At 35.3% G+C, this 25,655-nt stretch overlaps 1 protein-coding gene and 1 long non-coding RNA gene across 7 annotated transcripts in view; one reads left to right on the forward strand and one right to left on the reverse strand.

Annotated features, from left to right (window-relative positions):
* The window catches only part of HS3ST5 (heparan sulfate-glucosamine 3-sulfotransferase 5), a 123,286-nt gene that overhangs the window by 23,008 nt on the left and 74,623 nt on the right, over positions 1–25,655 (forward strand). The window lies entirely within an intron of this gene.
* Positions 1–25,655, reverse strand: part of LOC120305215 — a 147,780-nt gene that overhangs the window by 11,414 nt on the left and 110,711 nt on the right. The window contains exons 3-6 of one of the 3 annotated variants that reach the window (XR_005555961.1): positions 14,816–15,011; positions 11,930–11,992; positions 7,758–8,523; positions 5,974–6,952 (exon numbers count right to left, since the gene is read on the reverse strand). This is a non-coding gene — a long non-coding RNA (uncharacterized LOC120305215). Of the gene's footprint in view, positions 1–5,973; positions 6,953–7,757; positions 8,524–11,929; positions 11,993–14,815; positions 15,012–25,655 lie in introns of those variants that run through there. The other 2 variants (XR_005555962.1, XR_005555963.1) reach the window with 2 other exon arrangements.

Genomic DNA, 25,655 nt, shown 5'->3' on the forward strand with positions numbered 1-25,655 from the left:
CTTTGTTATAGGAATACATACAAAGAGTTCAAATCAGGGTGTTTTCATCAGTGGAAGGTATCCATTCCGAACAAAATTATTGGAAGCATTCTCCTTGGGCAATATTCTTTCCATTAACTCTGTAAGTGAGGGATAAAACTCAAAATGGTGTTTGTAGGGGTGGTAGGATTTGCCATTATCAAGACTCATATCTTCAGTGTAAACTACTACTGTACTTAGATGAGAGTTTGTTTTTAAAGAATTTATATGACCACCCAACTCAAATAATGCAACTCTGGGTGACTTAGAAAAGAAATCAAAATAAAACCACACAAAAAAACAAAAATAACAATAATAATCTCTAATACACTTGCTTCATATTGTTACCAAATTCAGATGGGAACTTACTCATCCTGGTCCAATACTTCTTAAAGTGTTCACAAAGGCCAGCAAGAGTTAAAAAGTTTCTAATAGCCACTCTATTCAAAAGGCACATATGGGTCAAATCAAATTACATTCTTTCCAGAAAACAATCCAAAAGTGTCCCATCTCTCCTCCTCCATTATAATGAATAGGACAGGCAGATGCCCTTAGCCAGGGGTGGTCCTTCAAAATCCAATTCTGTAGCATGCAGTATGTCATATGGTATGTAATACATAGCCTCAGGAAAGGAATCTATATCTTCTGTGAAACTTAAAGAAATAATTGAGGCATATAAACATATAAAATTCTAGAGTTCTACATTATTTCATAATCAGAACTTTATAGGGGGTTTTGGGGTCTTCTCGGGATTAGAATCTAAGACACTGCACATCAGACATCACTTTTGCTTTTGTTTTGTTTTATTCAATAGCCAAAGCTGTTGCCTCCAGCTTTGATTCTAGGCAGCATTCTTTTTTTCCTCACTCTCGTTTTTTTACTGGTAAGCTATCCCAAAAAAAAAAAAAAATGGTGCTGAAGTCTTAAAGCAGGACTGATATACAGCTGTCATACATTTCCAAATTAACTTTACTAAAGAGGTAGCCTAAGTAAATTATACCTTTGTGCATAAATATCTGTTTTCATAGGTACTCAGAATGTATACTAGACTTGTATTTAAGATTTATGAATAACTTTTTTTAATTAGAATAATTGGTTACTTAAAAAATATTTACATTCTTGATCTACAGGAAAGAGAAAAAATAATTGGAATTTCCTTTCCTTTGGTCTTGTTATTTTTATGACATCATGCTTCTCTAGGCAAAATCCTTGTTAAAATTCACAAGTGCAAATGTAGGGCAAAGATATGCTCTTGCTGGTGACGCCAATGCCAATTACTACCTTGGAGGAGAAGAAGGGATTTCAGGCATTTGTCTAATAGATGGTCAGCATTTCCAAGGTTGACTATGCTAATGACACATCAGAGGGAGAGATTTGCTGTGGCACAGCAGCGTGTGTAAGTACATTTCTACAGGCAAGGATTTCTGGATCAAAACTGCTATAAAAATTCTTTGACTGTTGTCTATTGTGTACGAGAGGAAATCTTTTCGATTTCCTCTCGTACACATTAAGCCATACGTAGACAACTATTATACATCGTTCCTTCCATAAATTATTTTTTGTTCCATTTAAACCTTAGTTATATGAATTAAAATGCATTTTAAAATTATTGTCATGGCCTTTATATAAGCTATCAGCAAAAAATGTGGTAATTTGGATTTCATGAATAAAGTTGCAGGCTACCAGTATTCGTAAAGTAATTTATCAGATACAAAATAGACAATAAAAACAATAAATTAAAAACCATATGTTGTTAGTAGTTATACAGTAAAAAAAAGAGTGGAGAGGAAAACCAAACCATTTATCTAACTGGTGCAGAGAAGGCCCATTTGCATAGTGTAGTAGAGTTCTATACAATGTCCCTTTTCATTCAGGAAATTTTCAGTGATTGAATAGGAAAACAAAATATGATGACTCAGCTCCTTAGAGCTTAGATGAATAACTTATGGTTTGTGATTCAGTGTGAACCATTGTGGTCTCTCAGTCCAGATCTCATACTTTTCCAGACAATCCTCTCACCCTTAAAAACACCACTTAATATGGGGGGGGGAGGGAGAGAATTGTCTCTCAACTATATATATAATCATTCCATATAACAGAAGGAACATTGCACAAATAGGGTACGAGAATGTCTAGATGCAGAATGCTTCTTTCATTTCTGTTTCTGATTTAATCAAATAAATAAGCACTGGATCCACAATTCTGCATGTTGTAGGCACAGAGTTTTAATTTAATACTAGAAGTGAGCATTTTGGAATATAGAAGCCAACGTTTTTTGGCAAAGTTAATGTGGATTTCAACAAGAAAGGATGAATTTTTATCTGTCTAAGGGAAGGATGGTAAAAAATGTAAATAAAACTTTATTTTCAGAGTGAGCTAATTAGTTAGATTATGCATTTTGCCTATGAGGCTTTTAATTGTTTATGATGGTATATTGTCAATGATATGATTTGATTTGTATATTAATCACATTGGTACTTTTACAACATAATCTCAATTAGTATTGCTTCAAAGAGGCAATATGATAGAAGATGTTCTTTGTTCTGCCATAAAGCCAGCATGATTTAGTTTGAGATTCTGAGGGATAAACTGTTTGAATTGTTTCATATTATAAATTTTTCATACATCATTAAAATGACAGTAAATTCCCACAGCATCTTTCACAATTACATATATATATAAATCTCATTGATTCACAGCAGGTCATAGTTGGTTTTCCTGTATCTGTTGCACATATAAATGACATTCCAAGGAGAAGCTAATTCAGAATTTTAATCAGCTGTCAGAAACCAATGAAATTCAGAAGTCAGCAGTGTGTTAAAAACAATTACGTGGAAATGAAATTAAACATTTCTTCTTTTGCTGGGTTTCAACAAATATTACAAAACTGTTGCTGTTTTTTATGGAGTCTCAGTCAGTCTGCCTGCAGCTGATATTCTCTGGATGTGTTGAATTCCAGCCACTATGGTTTATTGTTAAGAATTCTAGATGTTGTAGATCATTTTATCTGGAAGAACTTGGGCTAGGAAATCCTGGTTTATGTGCACATTTTTGCAGCCCTTGTAATGTATATAAATAAATAAAGGCCCAAATAAAAATGATTGGTGCTAGACATGACAGACAGCCATATTGGCTTTTTCCAGCCCTTGTAATGTATATAAATAAATAAAGGCCCAAATAAAAATGATTGGTGCTAGGCATGACAGACAGCCATATTGGTTAATAACACATTCATTTATACATAAAATAGGGTAGGATATAAGTGAGGAAAAACTAAATCCCTTTTCTTTGTAGGTTCCTTATATTTTATCTTGGTTTTCTCAAATCTGAGTTAAGTTATTATAATAATGCTAGAAAATGGGGAGATTTCACTATTCTTTCCTGTATGTTCTATAAATCCTCATTGTTTTTAATTGTGAACATATATGTAAACACAAGAGTGAATATCTTTAGATATCCTGTCCTGTTTCATATAGCTATATAAAAGCTATGCATATGTTGTGATATATAAGAGTGGGTGCTGGCCAGTCATCAAAACTGATCAAATAAATTTGAAAATGCTTCCTTAGAAATTAGTTGTCTATTTTGATGGACTTTATTGTCAAATAACAGAGTTTATGATTATGGTATCAGCCTGATTACTAGAACGCATGAAACAATAGTGAAGGCAAGATAGGGATATAAAAGAGAAACAATTATTTTGGCAAATTCTAAAAGTGTAAACACTAACACTGCAGAAAATAGATATTAATCACCAGAGGTTAACAGCTTCATTCTATTGCTATCTCTAATATGCTATTCTACACAAAAAAAGCTAACCTATTTAGAAGCACAATTCTTCATTTTTGTGTTTTGGGTATGCAAGTCACAAAACATAGACATATGTATGTGTGTATATTTTGTAAGAAGGGCTTTTTGCCAAACAGAATACTCTGATAATGTGATGCTACAGCTGGTCTCTACTGCCGGAGACCACTATAGCAAAAGCTGCATCATTAAATGAGTAGCAGCAATTCCCTTCTCTGTCATTTATATGTGCTGCTGCTACTGACTGCATTTTATCATAATGAAGATGGAGCACAATATTAAAATTTGGACCAAGAAAGCCTCTCAGTACAGCATATTTTCTACCTATTATAACATACCCAGAGTAGACCAAGAACAGGTAAACAGTTGTTGACCAGTTATCACAAAAATATTGTCATCTACTTGACTGTGAGAGTGTGTTCCCAAAAATGGATTATCATTGGGATAGTGTTCTAGATTAAATAATATAGATTAGTGTTTTAAATTAATCTGAATGTTATATTTCCTTACTGTCAAAAAAATGTTGACGCTTTTGGAGAAATAAAGTCCAAACTATCATCTTTTTTCCTTCTGTTGCTAACCTGGCTTGTATTCCTCAGAAAAAGACCCAGATCACATATACATTTTTATCATTAAAACCATGTAGCAGTACTGCATTATACATAATTTAAATTTCACTCAAAAGAACTTCCAAATTTTTTGTTCTCAAATAAATAGAAGGCTGTTGAGTAAAATTGAATCTTGCTCCATTTCAAATAGAACAGGACATAATTTTTCTATTTGTTTGTGCAATGAGCAGTATATCTTGAGATCATTCACTACCTCTTGCCATTTTCAAATTGTTCATACTCCAGGGGATCTGGAGATTGGAATATCCTAAGACCAATTTTCAATTTATCCATTTCCATGTGGTGTCCAAACCAAGGGATTAATTACTGGTTTAAAATACTGACCAACCTACTGTTTGATCTTGCTTTATCTATCTAAACATAATGAATAAGTGTAATTTGTTTTGAATATGAAGTCAATCTTATAGTTTATGTAAAACATAAAAACATAAAAAAGACAGCAGAACCTCATATGTGGTCATAACTTCTCCTTATAGTGAAAAATTATGGTTTCCAGTTATATCTCAATTGTCTACCAAAGCTGAATATCTGTATAGTGAGCTTAGATTCAGGCAGGGATGTTGACAATGAACAGCCTGCGCCAGAGTTCCTGGAGGATCTGTTGCCTGAGGACCTGCAGGCAGTTGAGGTGTGGCCTTCTAGTAATCAACAGGAACAGTGGTGGTTTCTGAAAATGAAGAGTTTGAGTTGCTGCTCCTCCCCAAAGAAGGGCCCACCACATGAAAAAGAAAGGAGCCACGCTCTTCTATAATGAGTAGCAAATCTAAGACTTTCCAGTAGAAACAACCGTTCTTTAGCCCAGATGTTATGTGCCCTGAATATTGACTTTTGAGTGGACTTTTAGACTGCATCTTCAACTGACTGACAAATCTTCTGTGATTCTTTGACCTTTGGACCTCATTTTGATTACTCTTTCCCTGCTACTTTGGACTTAGTAACTTTTGGATGCTATTAAGGTAAGCCTACTTGACTTCTGAAACTTCTTCAGGACACTATCCATACATGTTTAATGTTAGGTATAAAATCATAGATTTCAGATTATATGAAATCGCTTTGTCACAATCAGTAAATGTTTCTTATCATGGAAAGATAAAGTCAAGGCTAGTCTAATAGAATAGAATATATGAAGCTCAGGATTGAACTATGGAGTCCTTCATGTTGTTACCTAGTAGGGTAATGAAACATCTGTAAGCAAACAAACCTCAGAAAGGACCATGGACTCCACAAGGCTAGTCTAATGACACCAATTTACTTTGAAGAGTTCATATCGACTTACTTACTAATATACTTACAAACTTATTTACTTACTTACTATCTCATTTTTATTAACCGGTGGACAATGCTTTTTTCTAAAATACCCAGATGTAAAATTGTTATGAAGCTGAAGAGAAAGGATAAGAAAATATTTATTGAGGGGATCTCTCCCAAACTAAAAATGACTTGAAATACAGTTCAAAACTAGCCAACATTAAATAGTAATGTCTATAAATCTTTAATCTCAAATACAACAAAAACCCTTCTCATAAATAAGTGACACATTGGAGAGGAGAGGTTGGATCAGTCCTAGAAATCCTACTGAGTATTTCCAGATAAAAAGAAAAGAAGCAGCACAGCAACATTGTTGTTTTTAATATTATAGTTTTGTAAGATTGTATAAAAATCACCAGCTGCCAACATGCTGTCAGATCAGTTTCTAATGCAGTTGAAGATCAAAGCTCTAAATATAATTTAGATGCCACTTCATAAATACTGTTAAGGAACCAATAATGATCAGAAGTCATACAAGGTAATTTTATTAAAATTAAGCATAAGTAAAGTTAGCTAAAATAGATGTTTTTATTGACTCTAGAAGCATTCCACCACAATAAATAGTAATATCTGGGATGGCATTAATCATGTTTAGGTAATTGGTACCAGATGCTTAATGAATCTTAGTGCAAAATCAAAATAGTTAATGCTAACTGATAATCAGCAAAGTAAAATTATTACTCATACGTTTGGGCAGTTTGTTGCCAAAATTCTACAAGTATGGTAGATATATTCTAAAGGTAAAGGTTTCCCTGTCTACTCATGTCCAACTCTGTCTCCATCTCCATTTCTTAGCTGAGGGAGCCAGCATTGTCTGAAGACATTTTTGTGGTCATATAGCCAGCATGACTATATGCCAAGGCACATGAAACATTATCTTCCCATCAGAGTGCTATCTTTTTATCTACTTGCACTCGTATGTTTTGAACTGCTAGGTGGGCAGGAACTGGGACAAGTAAGAGGAGCTCATCCCGTTGCAGAGCACTTGGGTTCTCGAACCCGGGCTGTGAAGTTTGACAAGCTCAGCTTCTTTAACGTCCATAACGTCCCCTGTAGATATATTCCAGCAATATACAAAAAAGCCAAAGTGGAAGGCATGTTTCTGTTTGTTCCAAGACAACATAGGCTTTCAGTTCATTGCTCAGTGGAAGACTGCACTTTTCACCTGCATAAGATCTCAGGTTCAATCTCTGGCAATGGAAGGATGAAAAAAAATGCTTTCAGAGATGTTACATTGGTAACTGTTAGTACTGAGCTAAACAGACCTAATGATTTTAGATGACATAAAATAGCTCCTTATATTCTTTCTATTTATTATGCTAAGGTTAAAGTGGCACCATAAGGGACATTGGGAGTATAGCCAATGAATGTAGCTCCACTGTCCTTTAAAGTTTCTATTAACATAAAAGGAACTTCAGAAAGGTCTGAGATATGGCTTATGGATGATTTTGAAAGAGATTAGTCAAGTTCACAAACAGCTTCTACAGCACTAAGAAAGGGAATATGATAGGACTCTTTACACAGAAGGACAAGATCTGTTTTCCACTGTTCCAGAGTTGAAAGCGTGGAATAATGGATTTAAGCTATAGGAAACCAGATTTAATTAAATGTTAGATGGGAAACCCCAATTATAATTATTAGAGCAGCTTAGCAATAGAAGCCATTACTCAAGGAGGTAGTAGTTTTCCTTATATTTGATAAGTTCAAGCAGAGGCTAGACAACCATCTAGTCATGAAGATAATGCTAATTTAGATTCCTGTACTACACAAAAGCTAAGTTAGTAGCTGAAATGATCTCTACCTACTCTAATTTTCTGACTCTGTGATCAACAGCTATTAACTGTGGTAGCCAAGTGGAACCTCTTTGTTCATTAGTACCATTCAGTATCAGATGCTTGATGAAAAGCTTAGTGGAATATGATTAATCTTTGATATGAATTTTTGTGGTATTATGAAACATGTTAATCCCACATCCTCCATGCCAAAATATCTTACCTCTTTTGTACTGATACAGTCCTGTTACAGCCAGTCCTTCAGTAAAATCCTCTTTTTTAAAAATATATATTCAAAACTCAAAGGCAAGAGGTAAATACATTAACTGGATGATCCAGCCTCTTATTCATCTCCAAACTCCTGGTGTGCTAGTTACTTTCCCCAGATAAAGTTGCTAAGTTACATATAAATTCCAGCAGTCCTATATTATATTCAAAAACAAAACAGCCCCTTCTGTTTAAAGGGTCTTGCTGTTAGGAAGCATAACAACTGTAAAGACAGCAGTCTTTGACATTATATTGAAACTGATGTGTTAGTCCAGCATATTTAAAATTTTGACTTTTTCCAGAATTGACTGAAGATTTAAGGAATAATCCTATTTATAACCTTTGAATGGATTAAAGCAGTTGCCCCAAATCCAAGATGTGTGATTTTAAACACATGTATCTGCAGGGTGCAATCAAAGATTCATCTGCTTTTTATGTGTATTGTTCAGGCACCACCTGTAGAAAAACCTGGCAGTTTTGATTGCCATCTTGAGTTGTTCTTTTACCGTATCCTGTGGGCACTCTGATTTTAAATGTATTAGGAAAGTTAATCATTTTATTGCATTTTTGTGATTTCCTCTTTTGTTGCTCTGGGTTTTTTTGCTGTTGTTGTTGTTTTTGAAAGAATTGCTTTTCTTCCACTGCAGCAAAAATATTACACCATGGAAAGGAAGCATTTGCTTATACTTTGGAGGAGTTTGTTAAAATCTCTGAAAGTTTGACTGTTGGAAGAAGGAAAGAGAGCAAGATTTAGCCTTAAAACTTAATTGGTTCCAATTAGCCTGAGTAGAATATAGAGAACTGAGCAATTAAAGAATGACTATTCTACACCAATATCTCATTATTATCTATGGCACTCTAGTTATGACACACTGAGCTGGGCATGCACACTCACCCACTGTTCGTGCAAGTGGAGCCTGTGCACGTGTGCTCGCCCACCGCTTTCCGCCACTTCCACAGCCCAGTGTTGAACGGGCCACAGCCCAGGGTTTGGGTTAAAGGATCATTTAGATTAATTGTTTCAGCTACAGTGATAGCCAATCTATACTTCAGTTTTCTAAAATTCAGAATTATAATTTAAAAAAACCCTCAAACTTCCAGAAATCTTAATCCAGTTTTTTCTTGAACAATAAATAATACAAGAAGACTTGTGTTTAAAAATATGGAATAATGAGGTTTTCTTAAAGTGAAATCTGATATTTGAATTGATTAATTCTGCAGCTGAAATAACAATAATGACTTCAATTTAGATTGTTCTTTTTATTCACTTGAGGGAGCAAATTCCTACTAATTCCACATTCCTAGCTTGTTTCATATGGATTTCAGCAGCACCAGCTGGGGTTGTCTTTATTAGGTCAGTTCAGGTTGAAACTGGTCAAATGAATTATCTGGCTTTGTCAGATCAAAGAAGGCAAAACCAAGTCAAAAGCAACTGCTTAAAATAGTGGCCAGGAAAATCAAATCCCTGGATACAACAGATCTGTTCTACTGGCAAGTTCAAGTTCAAGTACAAAATAACTTTCTATAAACTGATTCTCTCTGGACTTTGGGAAGGGAAGGGTTTTTTTTTTTTTTTTGCACTGATCATTGTACACTGCCATTATCATGAAGATGTTGGATATCAAGATGGAGAAGGATGCTGTAAAGTAGTGTTTCCCAACTTTAGCAATTTTAAGATATGTGAACCTCAGCAGAATTCCCCAGCCAGTCCCATTGTGCCACACATCTTTTCCCTCTGCTGCAACAGTCTCTTGCACTCTTGTTTTTGAAAAGCAAAAGTCGGGGTTATAAAATCATTGTGAATTGCAAGGAAACCTTACGCCTCCCTATACACCTGCAGACTTTTCTTAGCAAATAAAAAGCAGTGAACTGCTACTCACTGTTAAGTGTTCTTACATGCCTAGAAAGAGAAGATAAAGGGATGGCAGGCAGCTAGAGATTATCCTAGAAAACATTGTTACTGGTTTTCCTTTTAATAAAGGTGGCCTTTATGGTTCACCAGCTTGCTAGTTAATGGCATGTTCTCCTCCTTAGAGCCACCTTGTGGGAGTGCCCACGACATTCAAAACATTTCAAAGGCCTCCAAACTTTGGACACCCCGACTTAAACATTTTGAAGGCCATATTTTAAAAATCATAAACATGTGTTTTTAATCATTCAGTGAGGTTTAATCAAAAGAATCCATGCCATTCATGGAAAGTGTATTCTTGTGACTATAAATACGTTCTCTCTCTGCTTTTATTCCTCTGCGCCTGAAACACGAGAGGCACATTCTTAATCTTGGAAGAACTTCATGGGAGAGGAACTTAAACTACTTCATCTCTCTAATACACAACCCTAGTAATGAGTCCATTTATTCTATTTCAGCTGCTCCTCCGCATTTTTGTATGCTATTTAACACAGCACTTTCATAATCCACTCATCCATGTCAGTAATTCATCAGATTTCCTACTTTTAAAATTGGAGATGTACTTATGCAACAGATCTAAATCATGAGACAATTTGCCCTGAGGTGTAGCATTTTTAATATTGCAGCCATTAAAAAAAAAACCTGCTTTCTTTTTCTTATGCTTTTTGTGACGTTCCCCTCAACAATTTTTTTTTTTTTTTGTCTTCCTCTGATTTATCTATCAAGCATTCTGAAGGCCTCCATTGAGAAGGACAAACAGCAGCAGCAACTTTTCCTTCTGGCTTGCAGGGCTATCAAACTGGAAAATCTGTTTGGCATGCTCATTCTTCTCTCCTTCCCCCCCCCCCTACTTTTCTTGCTTTCTCATGGGTGGATGAACATAAGCAAATTGTATAATCCTATTGTTTCTGCTGCAGTTAAAAAGAAAAAAAATCAGGCTATTGCTGATGAAGGAACAATGGAAGCTGTCTTCAATAAGGAAAGCATATAAAATGTGGCTCCTGGAATTCTTTCCAACCTATTTACTAGCAATAGCCATAGGAAGCTTCTGTATTTTTTTTTTCCAGTTTATTGAAGTCATAGGCTCTATGTATGTGTGTGTACAATGCATGTACTTGTGTGGGTCTACCTTCCTCTTGTGTTGTGTCTCTGGGTGTATCTATGGAAAGCCCAGGAGAGGTGCATGCATCTTGGTCTCATGTGGCCAGAAGAAAAAGAAAACTGGAATGGAGGCAGTGGCAGCCTTTGGAGCTGCTGCCCAGCTGATTCTCCCAGAGGTATATGTTAGGGATTTTTTTTCTGGAATTTTTTTTTTCCTGCAGCCCTGCTGTGATTCAACTATTTCTGAGCTCAGTCTTTCTTTTGCTCATTTCTCCTAATATACAAAAGCGCTTTTCATTCTGTTCAGCTTTCAGAGACCTATGGGTAGGCAGGCAGAGTTCTGAGCTCCTTCACCTACCTTTTGATGTTTTTCTGGGTTGGAATGGACTAAAAAGGAAGACGTAACTATATTATTTATATGACATCTTTACATGTTGTCCCTCCAACCAGTGGGTGCTTCAAGTGTTGTACATAATCCAGATAAAAAAATAAAACAAGAACAGCATTAAAAGTTTAATGGAACAATGTAGCTTTTAAACAGCATCTAAAGAATAATAGAAGAGAATCTGTTTTGGCATATTCCAGGTACCACAAATGTGAGGAGCATTTTTTCATACCCATAAGGCAGGGATAGGCAACCTTGGCTGTTTTATGACTCGTGGACTTCAACTCCCAGAATTCCTGAACCAGCCATGCTGAGAGGAAAGGGAGAGGTTTCCAAGTTGAGCCATGCTAACTTAGGAATTCTGGGAGCTGAAGTCCACGAGTCATAAAAGAGCCAAGGTTGCCTACCCCTGCCATAAGGGAATGAAAGTCTCATTGCAAATTACAGGTAGATACAATTAAGATGAAGCAGACTTTAAGACAGTGTTTTTCAACCTTGACAATTTTAAGGCATGTGGACTTCAACTCCCAGAATTCCACAGCCAGCAATGCTGTGAGTTGAAGTCCACATTCCTTAAAATTGTCAAGGTTGAGAAACACTGCTTTAGGATATCCTTGCCCCCAAACTATCCACAGACTTTTAAGAAAAGCAAGCCATTTGAATTTTTCTTGAAAGCAAGCACAAAGCCAGTAAATCTGATCCAGAATCTCTATTGCATGGCATGTAAACTTACCCTTGTCAGTAGTTTGGAATGATGCCTTACATTGCAGAGGACAGCAAATTGTACAAGTTTCTCCTAAAACAATCAAAAAGATTTTGTCATGTTTTTCAAGTTATGTTGTAGAACACATTTTACACATGCAGTAATTACAGAGAACATCCACATCATCCCTTATATCCCCTTGGGCTCATGGAGGTGTGATGAGTCATCAGTAAGTTAGCATTTCCTCATCCAATTCATTCATTGCTGACAGGAAAGGCAACTAAATGCTAGTAGGACAGGTAATCGTCTTTTACTGGGACTGGAACTCCCTTGCTAAACAGTGTGGTTATAAAGCACAGCATCACGTGACCACACTGACTTATGACAGCAGTCCCAGCATTCCCAGTTGCCATTATTAAGTGAATCCCATGAAGTTGCAGCATACGGCAATCACCATTGACTTTCATTGTGGGCAGCTGGCAGTGAAAATCACAAGTAGTCAATTGCAAAAGGCTGCTTTACTTGGAACAGCTTACATTCAGCAATGATCTATTTAATACCATCAAACAAGAACATCTGTCTATTCCAGATCCTTGGGAAAGACTCAATAGGTGGATAAAAATGGCAGATTCAGTCTAAACATCTCTTGTATTCTTTTTTTTTAATTGGTCATCTTCCAGTATCTATAAGCATCATATTCACCGAGAATAAAACACAAAATTTCACAACTGATTGTTTCCTGATAACTTTTTTTTATGATTCCAATATTTCTTTTTTACCCCTCCTTTTCTAATTGTCAACAGCTGAATTGTACAGCTTTTCTTTTGTGCAGCAAAGTTAATATAGGCCCTCTGATGTAGTAGAGCTCTGTTAGATTGTGAGTTTTAGATGGTTTCCAACTTTTTTTTTAAGAAAATAGCCTAAGTTCAAGCAGTCGTTAAGCATATGCTCCAGTGATTACCAAAATGACAACCCTGTCATACAAGAAAATGAGTAACAATAGTTGCTATGGATTTCCGAGCTCACCTAATCGCATTTCTTCAGAGCCTATATAATTATTGTCATTAGGCTGAGCTTCAATAGCATGACAGATTTATTTAAAAGCTAAAAATAATGTCCAACAACAGATCATTCTCCTTTTATTTCCCGCTCACTTATCCCCCCCCCCTTTCAAAATATCTGTATAGAGGGACAGAGGGAGCCTCACTGTAAAATTGTTCAGAAATCAGTGTGGTGTTTTGGAAACAAGCTGGGTGACCTACTTTTGAATTTCAGCAAAGATAAGAGAGCTTGCTATGGGAAGGGTGTAAGGCACCACTTTTCTTTTGCAATTGTTATATTGTTGTTCCTTCCAAAACATGGTGGACGGTGGGGGGGGGGAGGATTTTATTTATTCCTGTGCAATTAAATCAGCATACTTTATTTGGTAAAGTACATTTAATATGTGAATCCCATATTATTTATTCATGAACTAGAACTAACCCAAAGTACTCCAGCATAAAATGTTCCCTTATGTATTAAAATATGGAATCTAATGCCAAATAATGATTTTTTCAAAAAAATCCTATATATTAGGGGGAGGGGTTTATACTCCAGAATTTATTTTCAGAGATATGGGAATTCTGAACAATTCTTCTACACAACTGTGGCAAGCCACTGTGCACAATCATATGCATATTTTTGGAATAAATATTTATCCGTAAAAATAGACAGGATCAGACCGAATGGAATTGCACAATTCCAGGAAACTTCGGGCAGAGAGAAAGGAGAGTGGAGCTGCTTCACATATACTCCAACCAAAGACGTCAGACCCTACCATTGTCAGGAGACCAGCTCTGAGGGGCAGATGGAGTGAATCAACCTGATAATGTGGTGATATATCTAGCGAGTCTACAGTGCAGCCTGAAGCTATTTAGCAAATGAGAACTCATTTACTTGTCTGCTACTTTTTTTGTATTCCTTTTCTATTTGGGAAGGAAATTAAGAATGCAGCCAAGAGTTATGATGCCCTCTCCATCTGCTACATACTGCAAAGCCATGTTTATGTATATGTGTTTGTTTGCTTTTTATAAATTTTTTATTCAAGTGTATCTTAATATAAAATACAAACAGAAATAAAGATAATAGAATGGGGAAGGGAAAAGAAGGGGGGAAAGAGGGTGAGGTACAGGGGAGAGAAAAGAAGCAGTGACTTCCCACTTTTTTCAGCACAGTAGATACATACAATATATACAATATTTTACTTTTACACAGTAAATACTAGTCATTTCTATAGCAGCAAACTAATCATTAAAAACCAAAGTCAACGTTTCATTTTTTCCCCCATTTCGAACACAAAAAAGTTGTCTCCAAGTAGAAACAAAACTGGATAAATTCTTTTCCTTAATTAAAACAGTTCAGCTCCATCACTTTTTCCATCCATTCTCCCATTGTGGGAATTGACATATCTTTCTATTTTTTTTTACATAGAGAATTTTCACTACAGTCAAGATGTATAATAACAGTTTATGCATACATGTTTGTCTATTGGACAGTCTTAACGTACGAAGGAAGGCAAATATACGTGTCCCAGGATAATGTTCTGGAGCCCATCTTCAGGGAACTTTTCTCTGCAAAAAACCTCTCTATGACAGAGAAGTTCCTTGAAGATGGGTCCTGGTGACCTACCCACAGTGGATCCTGCAGTCTTAACATACATAACATGACCTAACAGAAGGGAAATAAGCTTCCTCCATTAATTAGTTGGCAGCATGGCAGGGCACTTTCCAGCGCACCAACCTTTGGCTTCCTCCTGTTGCACTGTTGAGGTCTTGTGCAAAGGAAAGAAGGGAACTTGAAGTAGTTGAAAGCACACAGTGGCACCTTTCACCGACTGGTGAGAAGAACATTTTGCATCCCAGATAGATTTGAAGCTACCTTGGATATTATGTGTAATCTCTGAGAACAAATCAGAAGAAGAGAATGTTGCCTCTGTGCCATCAAATGGAAAAATGTGTAGATGTCATAGAAGGAGGGTGTTGTGATTATCCTGAAGAGGGATGACAGAAAGCCCCGGATGGATTGTATGATGATGTGAGATCTCAAGGATGTTGTATAGGTAGTGACGTGGCATCTAAATAAAGAGAAAAAACCTGTCATTTGAAGAGCCTGGAAAAAGTCCTGCAATGATGAAAGGGAAATAATGGGGAAAGTGAAGGATTTTAGCATGCACTAAACCATGGTAACCTTAGGAGGGTTTAAAAGACTATAGATGTGGTTTATTTTCATTCAGAGATAAGCTGTTGGGAGATGGGAAATGTAAAAAGACTCAAAAGTAGCTTCTTGAATTTCTATTTTTTTTTTCTCTCAAAACGAACATAATTCTCAGTACATCTCTTTCTTCTTGCTAGTCTGTCTGCTTTTCTTTTTAAGCTCCATGGATTCATATTGTCAATGTGAGCCTTCCAAGATTGCTAGGGATCAACTTTATGAAATGCAGTAACATTGCTTCAGATACCTATGTCCTTGATTATTTATTCAGGCAGAGTATCAAAAGAGGTTATAAAGCATATATATATATATATATATATATATATATATATATATATATATATATATATCCACTTAATATAATTGTTCAGTGCTGTCTTTGTTATGGCTCTTTACCCCCTTCATTTCATAGACACTTTGTTTGTTTGTAATGCAAAATACATTTCTCTTCTCAATTACAGATAGTCATCACTTTAAATTGCAGTGTTATTTACAAAAAGTATAAGTAGAAACCACAGTTGCTTCTATTTTTTTTAAAAAAGGGGGAATCTTCTTACATTCTGTGGATTTAAATGGAACATCATAAAACTGAAGAGAATTTATAGTGTAAGTCCATTAAGTAGATTTAATGGCAGGACACAACCAAAGTCTATTTGTATAAAACTTAAAGACTGCTTGAGAATCCATGAAAACTATGTTGATACCTGCCCTCTTTAGCAACTGACCTTGAATAAGGTTTGGCTTGGAAATTTATGGCAATAATATCAGAAGATGTTTGTAAGATTCACTGTCATTTAGTGCTAAACAATTGCCTCTGACTTCAAAGACAATAGAAGTTCCTGACAGGACAATCCAACAAAAGTATTGTTGATTGCCCAGGTGTCCTTTCCAATTATCTGGAATTGAAATTAATACTTTTAAAAACTCCTAGTTGTTGAAGGCTATTACATTTTATACCAATGCATTCTTTTGCACATTATGATGAATGAGTTTATTATATTGTTGTTTTCCATGTTAGCTTTTTAGGTGATTCCGTGGAAAAGTTGACACATTGGGGTGAAGAGCAGACATATTATCTCACAGTTGAGTGATACATTACTTCTTGAAAAATGTGTTTTGTTTTTAATAGCAGATAATATCTTTTATTAGATTAAAATTTTATTATTTTTAAGTATATTAAAATTTAGTATAACTTTTAGTATTTTAGTATATTATATTATTAATAACTTAAAGTTCCACTTTTTAGCATATCAAAGTAAAGATTCATTAAGATTAATCTTCATTTTAATATTCTAAACATAGAATTTAAGTTTTTAACAACCACTTTGATGAATTCTTGAACTTCATCTTACAAATTATTATAGCTTAATGTAGCATAATAACAAACTTTCAACAATAGAATAGAATAGAATAGAATAGAATAGAATAGAATAGAATAGAATAGAATAGAATAGAATAGAATAGAATAGGAGCTGGAAGGGACCTTGGAGATCTTCTAGTCCAGCCCCCCACTCAAGCAGGAGAACCTATACCATCTCAGACAAGTGACTGTCCAGTCTCTTCTTAAAAATCTCAAGTGATGGAGTGCCCACAATTTCTGGAGGCAAGCTGTTCCACTGGTTAATTGTCCTCACTTTAGGAACTTTCTCCTTAATTCCAGGTTGCTTTTCTCAGTTTTCAACCACTGTTTCTTGCCCTCTGGTGCTTTGGAGAATAATTTGACCCCCTCTTCTTTGTGGCAGCCTCTCAAATACTGGAATACTGCTATCATGTCTCCCCTATTTCTTCTTTTCTTTAGACTAGCCAAACCCAAGTCCTGCAGCCATCCTTCATATGTTTTAGTCTCCAGGCCTTTGATCATCTTAGTTGTTCTTTTCTGAACTTTTTCCAAGGTCTCAACATCTTTTTTGTAGTATGGTGATAAAAATTGGCTGCAGTATTAATGATTTATTCTGTATTAATTTAGTATCTATTATTAGTTCCAGATTCATGAAAAGCAGTGTACTTTTTAAAAAAAATTAAATTTAAGAAAGGAAGTGTTCCCTGGTACAATGTATAAAATAGCAACTTAGTGACATCATAAAAATTGCCGGCGGATAATATGTTTACCTCAAGCATTAATAAGTCTATTAAAATCATCATATTATGATGATGCATTGTATGTGACATAATGCTCATACAATGTTTTATGAAAACATTTTTTTATCTTTAAACAGATAATACAAACAAGCATGTACAGTGTATTTATCAGAAGAGTGTTTCTTCACATAATTTATCTTTAAAATGAAAGCTCATCTTAAGTTTATACATTTTAACAATAATATGATCATTTGTAAGAATGGGCAGATGTGCTTGTCTAATCTTGGCAGGAAAACATTCAGATTGCAGTGTTGTCTTCTTTCTAGGATAAATACTGTACATTTTGATCATTTCAATTCCCGTGACTGATTCTAGCTTTTTAGAGAGAATGTATGTTTATTTAAATATTTTTGTTGTTGCAACTAAACCTAATTAATTTAGATATTATAAAGATAGAATCAATTATCCACCATATAGTTCTCTAGAGAACAAATAATTGGGTGTAAAATTTTAATTACATTTTGCACATAATGCTGAATTCATAATGATTACCATTTCTGTCCCCTGAATATGATAGCCCTCTCCAAGTTGCATTGCATAAAGCCACCTTAAAGCAGTGGCTCCCAATCTTTCGGGAATCAGGGACCGGTTCTGTGGAGAAGGGTTTTTCTGCAGACAGGAGGGGGCGTGGTTTTATATACTGCTGCATCCCACGGATGGAAATTCGCTTGTTTGCATGCCCCTGCTGCTGGCATGCCATGGACCAGTGCCAGTCCATGGACTGGGGTTTGGGGACCCCTTCCCTACAGAACAAAATTCTGCAAATGTCCCCATTGATTGGCAAAAAATATATATACTATTCAATATACTAAAAACTGTGTGCCTCACACTAATGTAATGATGAATCAGCTCTGCTAACCAAAGCCATAAAACTTAATCCAATTAATCCTCCAAGGGCCTGTTTGCCCAATGTTATCATTCTGTAAGTATGTCTGTAAGAGGTAGATATTTACTAACAATAATTAATATTTGCAGCATTTATAGAAGATAAATTTTCAACTTGCATGTAACCCTCCAGGTTTTAACATGTGTGAACTAAAATTTGGGCTCCCTAATTGGAGGTGAGTGGGAACATGAAAAACATTCAAGAGGAAAGAATAAATATAAAATGTTTAAGGAAAATATCATCTTAGAAATACAGTAATGTTCAAATGATAATCTAATAGGTTGGAAGACTGGTATATGAAAGTCTAATGGATTGGAAGACAGGTACATGCACCTGATGGGACAGAGGGAAAGAATTATTGCAAGATTCACTGGGGTGAGGTAGAACGATAAAAAATAAGTGAGCTGATGGGAAAATTGCCAATAGATTGCTAGGAAAACAAAAAAAAAACCCACATGTACATTTGCACATGTGCAAAACAGCAGATGGAGTAAAAGAGATATTTTGTTTGGAAGATGTAAAAAGTTGTAAAAAATTAAGAAGGGGGGATGATGATGGGAAATCCTAATCTAAAATCAATATCCTCTTTTTCACAAGTCCAACTCAGTGCCCCATTCTTTTCCATAATTTCCTTTATCACAGCTGGAGAAAATCAATTCCTTCTTCTACATTCAGAATGAAGCTTGGAACTAGAAATGTAGGAGCCAAGAAGGATTGCCAGAGGCAGAATGGGTGGAGCTTCTGTGAATAGGCTTGGTCCCTACATCGTCCAAGCTGCAGTGTACCTGTATGAGGGGGAGTGGAAAATTATTATTATTATCAAATTGAACTCTGAGATACATGGATGGATGAAAGGACATTAAAAGGGAGGGGGGAGGGAGAGAGGGAGGAAGGAAGGAAGGAAGGAAGGAAGGAAGGAAGGAAGGAAGGAAGGAAGGAAGGAAGGAAGGAAGGAAGGAAGGAAGGCAGGCATTACTTGGGAGTGTCAACTCAGTTTTTAACCAAATGTAGAGTAATGGCATGCATTAAATTCAAACCAAAAGCAATGTGAATGTGCACTATTCTCAAATAATCAACTCTTGTAATAGAGTGATTAAAAAAAAGCTACATGAATGTTTAAGTATAGATTATATTATCCTTCTATTGAAGATTTATTGTATACATGATTATTCTATTGAAAGTCTTTCAGATTAATATTTGTACATCACAAAACTGCATTAAATAAACAACTTGAAAGAGAGAGTTGCTGTGAAGTTTATTAATTACTTATTTAAAGGCTCTGCAACAGTGCATAACAATAAATAATTCAAGAAACACCTCTAATCTTGTTTTCTTTCTTCTTAATTGGTTTTATAACATTGTTTTGGTATTTAGCCCTTATTTTTTAAAAAGAAAATACTTAACATGGAAAAAAAACCCATGCTTTTTATTACTATACTTGCCAAATAACTATTTGTACGTAGGAACTTCAGAATTCCAATCTGAGTTCATGGCTGTCACTGGTGAGAAATTATATATTATAGATTTATCACTTTGCCCAATGTAAGGAATCTATGTTCATATGTTAAAGATCTTTTGAAAATGGATTCATAAAAATATAATCCCCAGTTTGGGGAAGTAAAACAAAATGAATAATTATAACAAAGTTCTTCCTCTGTATGCATGAAAAAAGGGAAGAGAGTTTAATGGTGATATTTACTGTAAATGTGCCAGTGTAAGAACAGATTGTACCCTTAAGATACAAATAACTTTAGACCACAGGAGAAAGACATACAAAGTATCTTTTCAGTATTTGCTATTGATGGCTTTGACAGTGATGCACCAAAAAGACAGTACAATAACATAGCAGATGTCTAGAATTAACTACTGACACCCATTTGTCATATGTTTTGAGACTCAACAAGTTTCCCACAAACATAGAGATAACCTCTTCTTAGCTGCACTTATTTTTACACCTTAGAATAATTGTTATGAATTTAAGAATACAGTACTATTTCCAAATGTTAAGACTCAGTGGATGTTCATTTAAAATGTCTAGGATTATAGAAGGAGCCATCTAGGCCATTAAGGCTAACCTTCTAGTCAATGTAGGGTTTCAAATCCAAGCATTCTTCTTGTAGATAACTATCTAATCTTTAGCTGAAGACATCCTGCAGAGGGAAGCCCCTCATCTCATAAGATAATTGGTTCCACAATCAAACTGCTTTTAATTTTGGAAAAATTTCCCAATGTGCCCACCAAAAAGCCATATTGTAATCCATACACATTTTTCAATAGGGGCTTGTCACCTTTAACTCTTTACATGCTCTGACTGTGCCACCAAGATCTGACAGGTGGAATACCCCAGACCTCGTTTATTAAATTGTTTTCTCTTGCAGAATGGAGGAGGCATTGCTTTGCCTGTTGTGGTACCAGTGGTGGGATTCAGCCGGTTTGCACCACTTCGGCAGAACTGGTAGCTAATTTTTTTGTGGCCCAGGCCCAGAATGGACTTCCAAAAGCGGCATCCACACAGGGAACTGGTTGTTCACATATTTGAATCGCACCACTGTGTGGTACCCACCCTGTGGAGCAGCTTTCCCCTGAGATTTGGAGGGTCCTGACACCCTTAGCCTCCTAGAACACTGCTAAGACTTGGTGTTTCCCAATTTTCCCATGGATGTTACAGAAGCCTATTATATGTATGCTGGAGGTGGGAGATTGTTTTTTTAAAAAAGTTTTTTATTTATAATATAGTTAAAACAAAAATGGACATAACGTAACATTCCAGTATATATATTTCTAACAATTTGTTCCGCGTCATACATATAGCTCTTAATCTCTATATATACATACATATTTTTCCATACAATATCTAATTTATTTCTCTATATACTAACATACAATTATATATATTTCTATCTTAACACTAACTTATAACCCGAACAGTCCCCCTTGATTCACACCAATAATAAAATTTGTCCCAGATTTCAAAATAATCTGACTCTGTCTTGTCCTTCATTTCCATTGTGAGCCTATCCATATCGGCACACGATAAAATTTTGTATAAAATCTCTTCTTCTATTGGAGTTTCTTTATTTCTCCAGTTTTGTGCATACGCCAATCTAGCAGCTGTGAAAATGTGTAACATCAGGTAAAATATCCCTTTATCGTATTTCTGTGTAGTTATGCCTAATAAGAAGAGTTCTGGTTTTAGCTCTATCTTTACCATTAATATTTCTTCCAGATAATTTTTTATCTTATTCCAAAAATCACAAGTTTTTGGACACTCCCACCAGGAGATCGTTATATGGTATCTTAATCTCTCTTTATACGACACATTGTATTTTTTAATATTCTGATCATGATTTCCCTTGTTTGACTCATTCCAGTTTCTCTTCTCAGAACTGAAAGCTCAAAACTGAACATAATATGTGAAATGGAAACTAATCAGCAGAAAATAGAAAAGTATTACTTCCAGTAATTTAGCAGGAATGCTTCTATTGATGTAGCCTAAAATTCTATTTGCCTTTTTTGTTTTGTAAATGATATCGGCTTAATATAACCCAGCAATGAACATGCTGGTTTATATTTAGTTATCTCATCTACAATTCCAATATCTTATTATTGTGCTTTTTTCAGCCCATATCCCTAATCTAACTTAAATTATTTTAGAATCTTAACTACTATCTTAAATTCAATTTGTGTAGTATTAACTTTACCATTCAATATGTACCTTTTTCAAATATAATAATTATTCTATCCCTCATCAAAGTCATTATTAAAAATACTGAATGGCACTGACTCAAATTGAACCATGTGCAACCTCATTTCATAATTTGCAGAGTATTGTTTTCAAGACAATTGAATCTATCACATAATTATGCCACCAAACTCATTCAACCTGTTTGCTAATCAGAATGTCATAAACTACTTTGTTAAATTTGAATATATTATATCTGTAGTATTCCTACAATTAACAGAGAAGGGACCGTGAAATCTGATTGAGAAGTTACCAATTACAAAATAAAGTAAGATTTAACCTACAGTTTTGTCTAACAAGTATCACTTTATAGTTCATCTAGTTAAAATTTCAGTGGGCAAAATGCAAGTTCAATCCTATGTAACTGTTGCAACTTCAAGCCAGTATGGAATCCGGGCCACTAGGAGAACTGCAGTTTTCAGGGCAAAGTGGTGGATGGGGTTTTGTTGTTGTTGTTGTTATGTTGTGTTTTTGGAAATGGTTTGCCATTTCCTCCTTCCTAATACTGACAGAGAATATCTGACTCAAGGTCACCCAGCTGGTTTTGTGCTTAAGGTGGGACTAAAACTTAGTTTTCCAATTTTTAGGCTGATGCCTTAAAGTACGACCCCAAACTGGCTCTTATATAAATTAATACACAGCATGAAATCAATGTGACAACATAGGCATATGACTAACTTAAGTGCTTCAGTTTCAGCATGTCTCTCCTTCGTACAGACTGGATCTGGAATACTTAATTCAATGTAACATTTATCAATGTACCTCCTTATAAACAAATGCAATATTGCACATTAACAGAAATATAATACTTCAAAAGTTCCTTTATTTTAAGATATCTCCTTTTCCTCATTTTTGTCTGTGAGGGAGAGGAAACTTGAGAATTTCCAATTTGGAAAAGCATAGCATATATAATGATATTAGCGTGTTTAAGTGGAAATACATTGTTTCCAATTAATGTATGTGAAATATATATATATATATATATATATTAAAAAATATAAAACGTAGGTTGAGAGTGCAATGCATTCTTTTTATCCTAATTTACACTGTCTTTAAGTATCTGTGCCATTGAATGTAAGGCTGCTGCAAGTGAGATATGCTCATTAATTTAATTATACTACTAGCATGTTTGTTTTAGTTGATTAGGCAATCTGTTGTGAAACATTTGGATGTATTTATAACCTAAAGGAGAAAACAGTCAAATAGTATTGATCTATTTGCCCTTGCTGGTCAATTCCCTTTTCTAAAGAAACCAAATCCTGCAACAAGACTGGCAGTTGTAGACAAAGGGCTGTCCCATGATAACATATAGTAGAACTACATAGTCACTGAGCTCTTTATTATACACAAATATCTTTAACCTCCAATTGATTTTGGAACTTGTAAAATAACAAATAGGGTTTTATAATCAAGACTATTGCCTATTCTCAGAGGACAGGTATCACAACTTCATATGCTGTGATCTGGAACCATTTCAGTCTGAAAGCATTTAATTATGTACTTTTGAATATTACATATAGCTCCTAAAGTAATATGTTGTTAAGTAAGTACAACTAATAACTTTTATTTTTAAAAAAACCTCATGAATTTTTAAGTAAAGAATATTTTAAAACAAGTTGTTTTTCTTTCTTCAAGATAGCTGTCTTTTATTCATATTATTTAATCCTTAGTTTAGATATGCATTCTTAATATACACTAACTATTAGGTCGTAGGGCAACAGAAATTCAGAACAAATATTCCCATAAATTATAGTACTGAAAACTATTCTTTCAACATTGCATGCAGGTGAACTTATTTTGTGCATGTGAAATATTTTCACTTCTGCAAGGAGGTGAAGAAATTTTTATATAGTTTAAATTTTAATTTAGCATTAAATTTTATTCATAACTAATTATATGATTAAGAGAAAGAAAGTTGTTTCACTTCACTAGCTATGTTACTGATGAAAAATAAGGTAAATAATATGGAGGAAACAAATTTCGTTCACGCATACACTCCATATAATGATTAACAGAAAAGCCTATAAAATAATCTCCCTCATATTTACAGTACAAGATAAAGAATGGATTATGTGCAAATCACATTAGGATAAAATGTTAAGGTATACCAAGCTATGATTCAGAGAGGAACCTCAATATCCAAAGATCTCTAATCCAAGACAAAGTTAGAATCAAGAGCAAAATAGTGAGCTTTTTCATGTAAAGACATTTAAAACAAAATGCCTAGAAGTGGAACCATCCATTTTCCTGAAGTTTTATTTCAGTGACATCAGGCTGTTTCCAGTACAGTGTTTGGGTTATGATGGCAACTGGGGTCAGAATTTCCATCACTAAGCAATGCAGTCAGAAAACACGAGACTGTGTTGCTTAGTGATGGCAATCCGGCAGTTCCCATTGCTGTCATTAAGCAAGAGCCATGCAAGTTGTTAATCAAGGACTGCAACATGGGAAGAGATGGGAATCCAGAGATATGTGGCTTTTGTCACTGAACCCGCATCCCAGGCAAACAGCTGGTGGATGAGAGCTACAGGGAGACAGGTATTATGGAATATGGGTGGATGGGTGGGTGCCGCAGGCAAGTGCTACAGAGTATGGGCAGGACCTATGGTGTACAAGTTTATCACGCTGTCCAAGCACTCTTCAGGGGGAAATGTGAGTAGTGGGAACAGGAGCAACTTGTGGGAGAAACTTGGAAACTCCTGCTGGCTTCCCCAGTGGGCTTGTTTGTGTGAAGCCAGCCAAGAAGGTTGCAAATGGTGATCATGTGACTGCGGGACACTGCAACCATCATAATTGTAAGCTGGTGGCCAAGAGCCCAAATTGTGATCATGTTCAGTGCATTCTAACCACTGCAATGGCTGCAACTCTAAGGACTATTCTTCAGTGCCGTCCCTCTTGTTCAGTGCCGCCATAATTTTGAATGGTTTCTGAATGAGTGGTTGCTAAGTGAGGGCTATCTGTATTTGCTGCTTTTAACACTGCCACTTTTAATATGTACATACTTTATTGATAAATATAAGAACCAGAGGATATGATAAAGCACAGGCAAAAATATAGTAAGCGTGCCACCTTTGAAGGTCCCAGATGATCACTCAATTGATGTAAGTATATTGCTGGATGGAGACAGAGAAGAAAGGATTCCATATCACAGTCCTGGAAGAAGTATTAGCTTTTGCAAAATTAGATATTTCTGGATGCAGGGACTTGTCCAGGCAGTCACCAGGAGTTAAAAACTGATTCAAAAGAGCATGCATGTGCGCATGCACACAAACACATATCACTTTTAAAAAAGTAGTCTCCAAAAAATAGAGTAAAAGTTATTACTATATAGTTGGGGATTTAGGATTAATCACTGAAATGAAGTGAGGAAGCACTGCTGAGTTAAAAAATGAGGGAAGGCTGAACACAGCAGCAAAGCGATTAAAATGAGCTGATGTATTAACAGAGCCCAGCTGCAAATCAATTCAGACAGAAAGAGAATATCAGCTTACAGGCCAGTTTAATAGGAGGCAATTAAAGCAATTATTGCTTCATTCTTAATGTTGCCCCAATCAATTAAGTATCCTACCAAGATCATCACTGCAGAAATTAGAACATTAGTGTTAGTTTGCACAAATATGCTAGTAACCAAAATCTGGTCAATGCACAGCTCAAATTTAGAATACTGTAATTATTCATAAGTCCACCAAAGCCATTTTTTCTTTCTACTAAGAAAATGTATTGTATGTCTTTATTCATTA

This window comes from Crotalus tigris, unplaced genomic scaffold (assembly GCF_016545835.1).
Source record: "Crotalus tigris isolate CLP2741 ecotype Arizona unplaced genomic scaffold, ASM1654583v1 scf7180000017666.379230911805:20528666, whole genome shotgun sequence".
Lineage (NCBI taxonomy): Eukaryota > Metazoa > Chordata > Lepidosauria > Squamata > Viperidae > Crotalus > Crotalus tigris.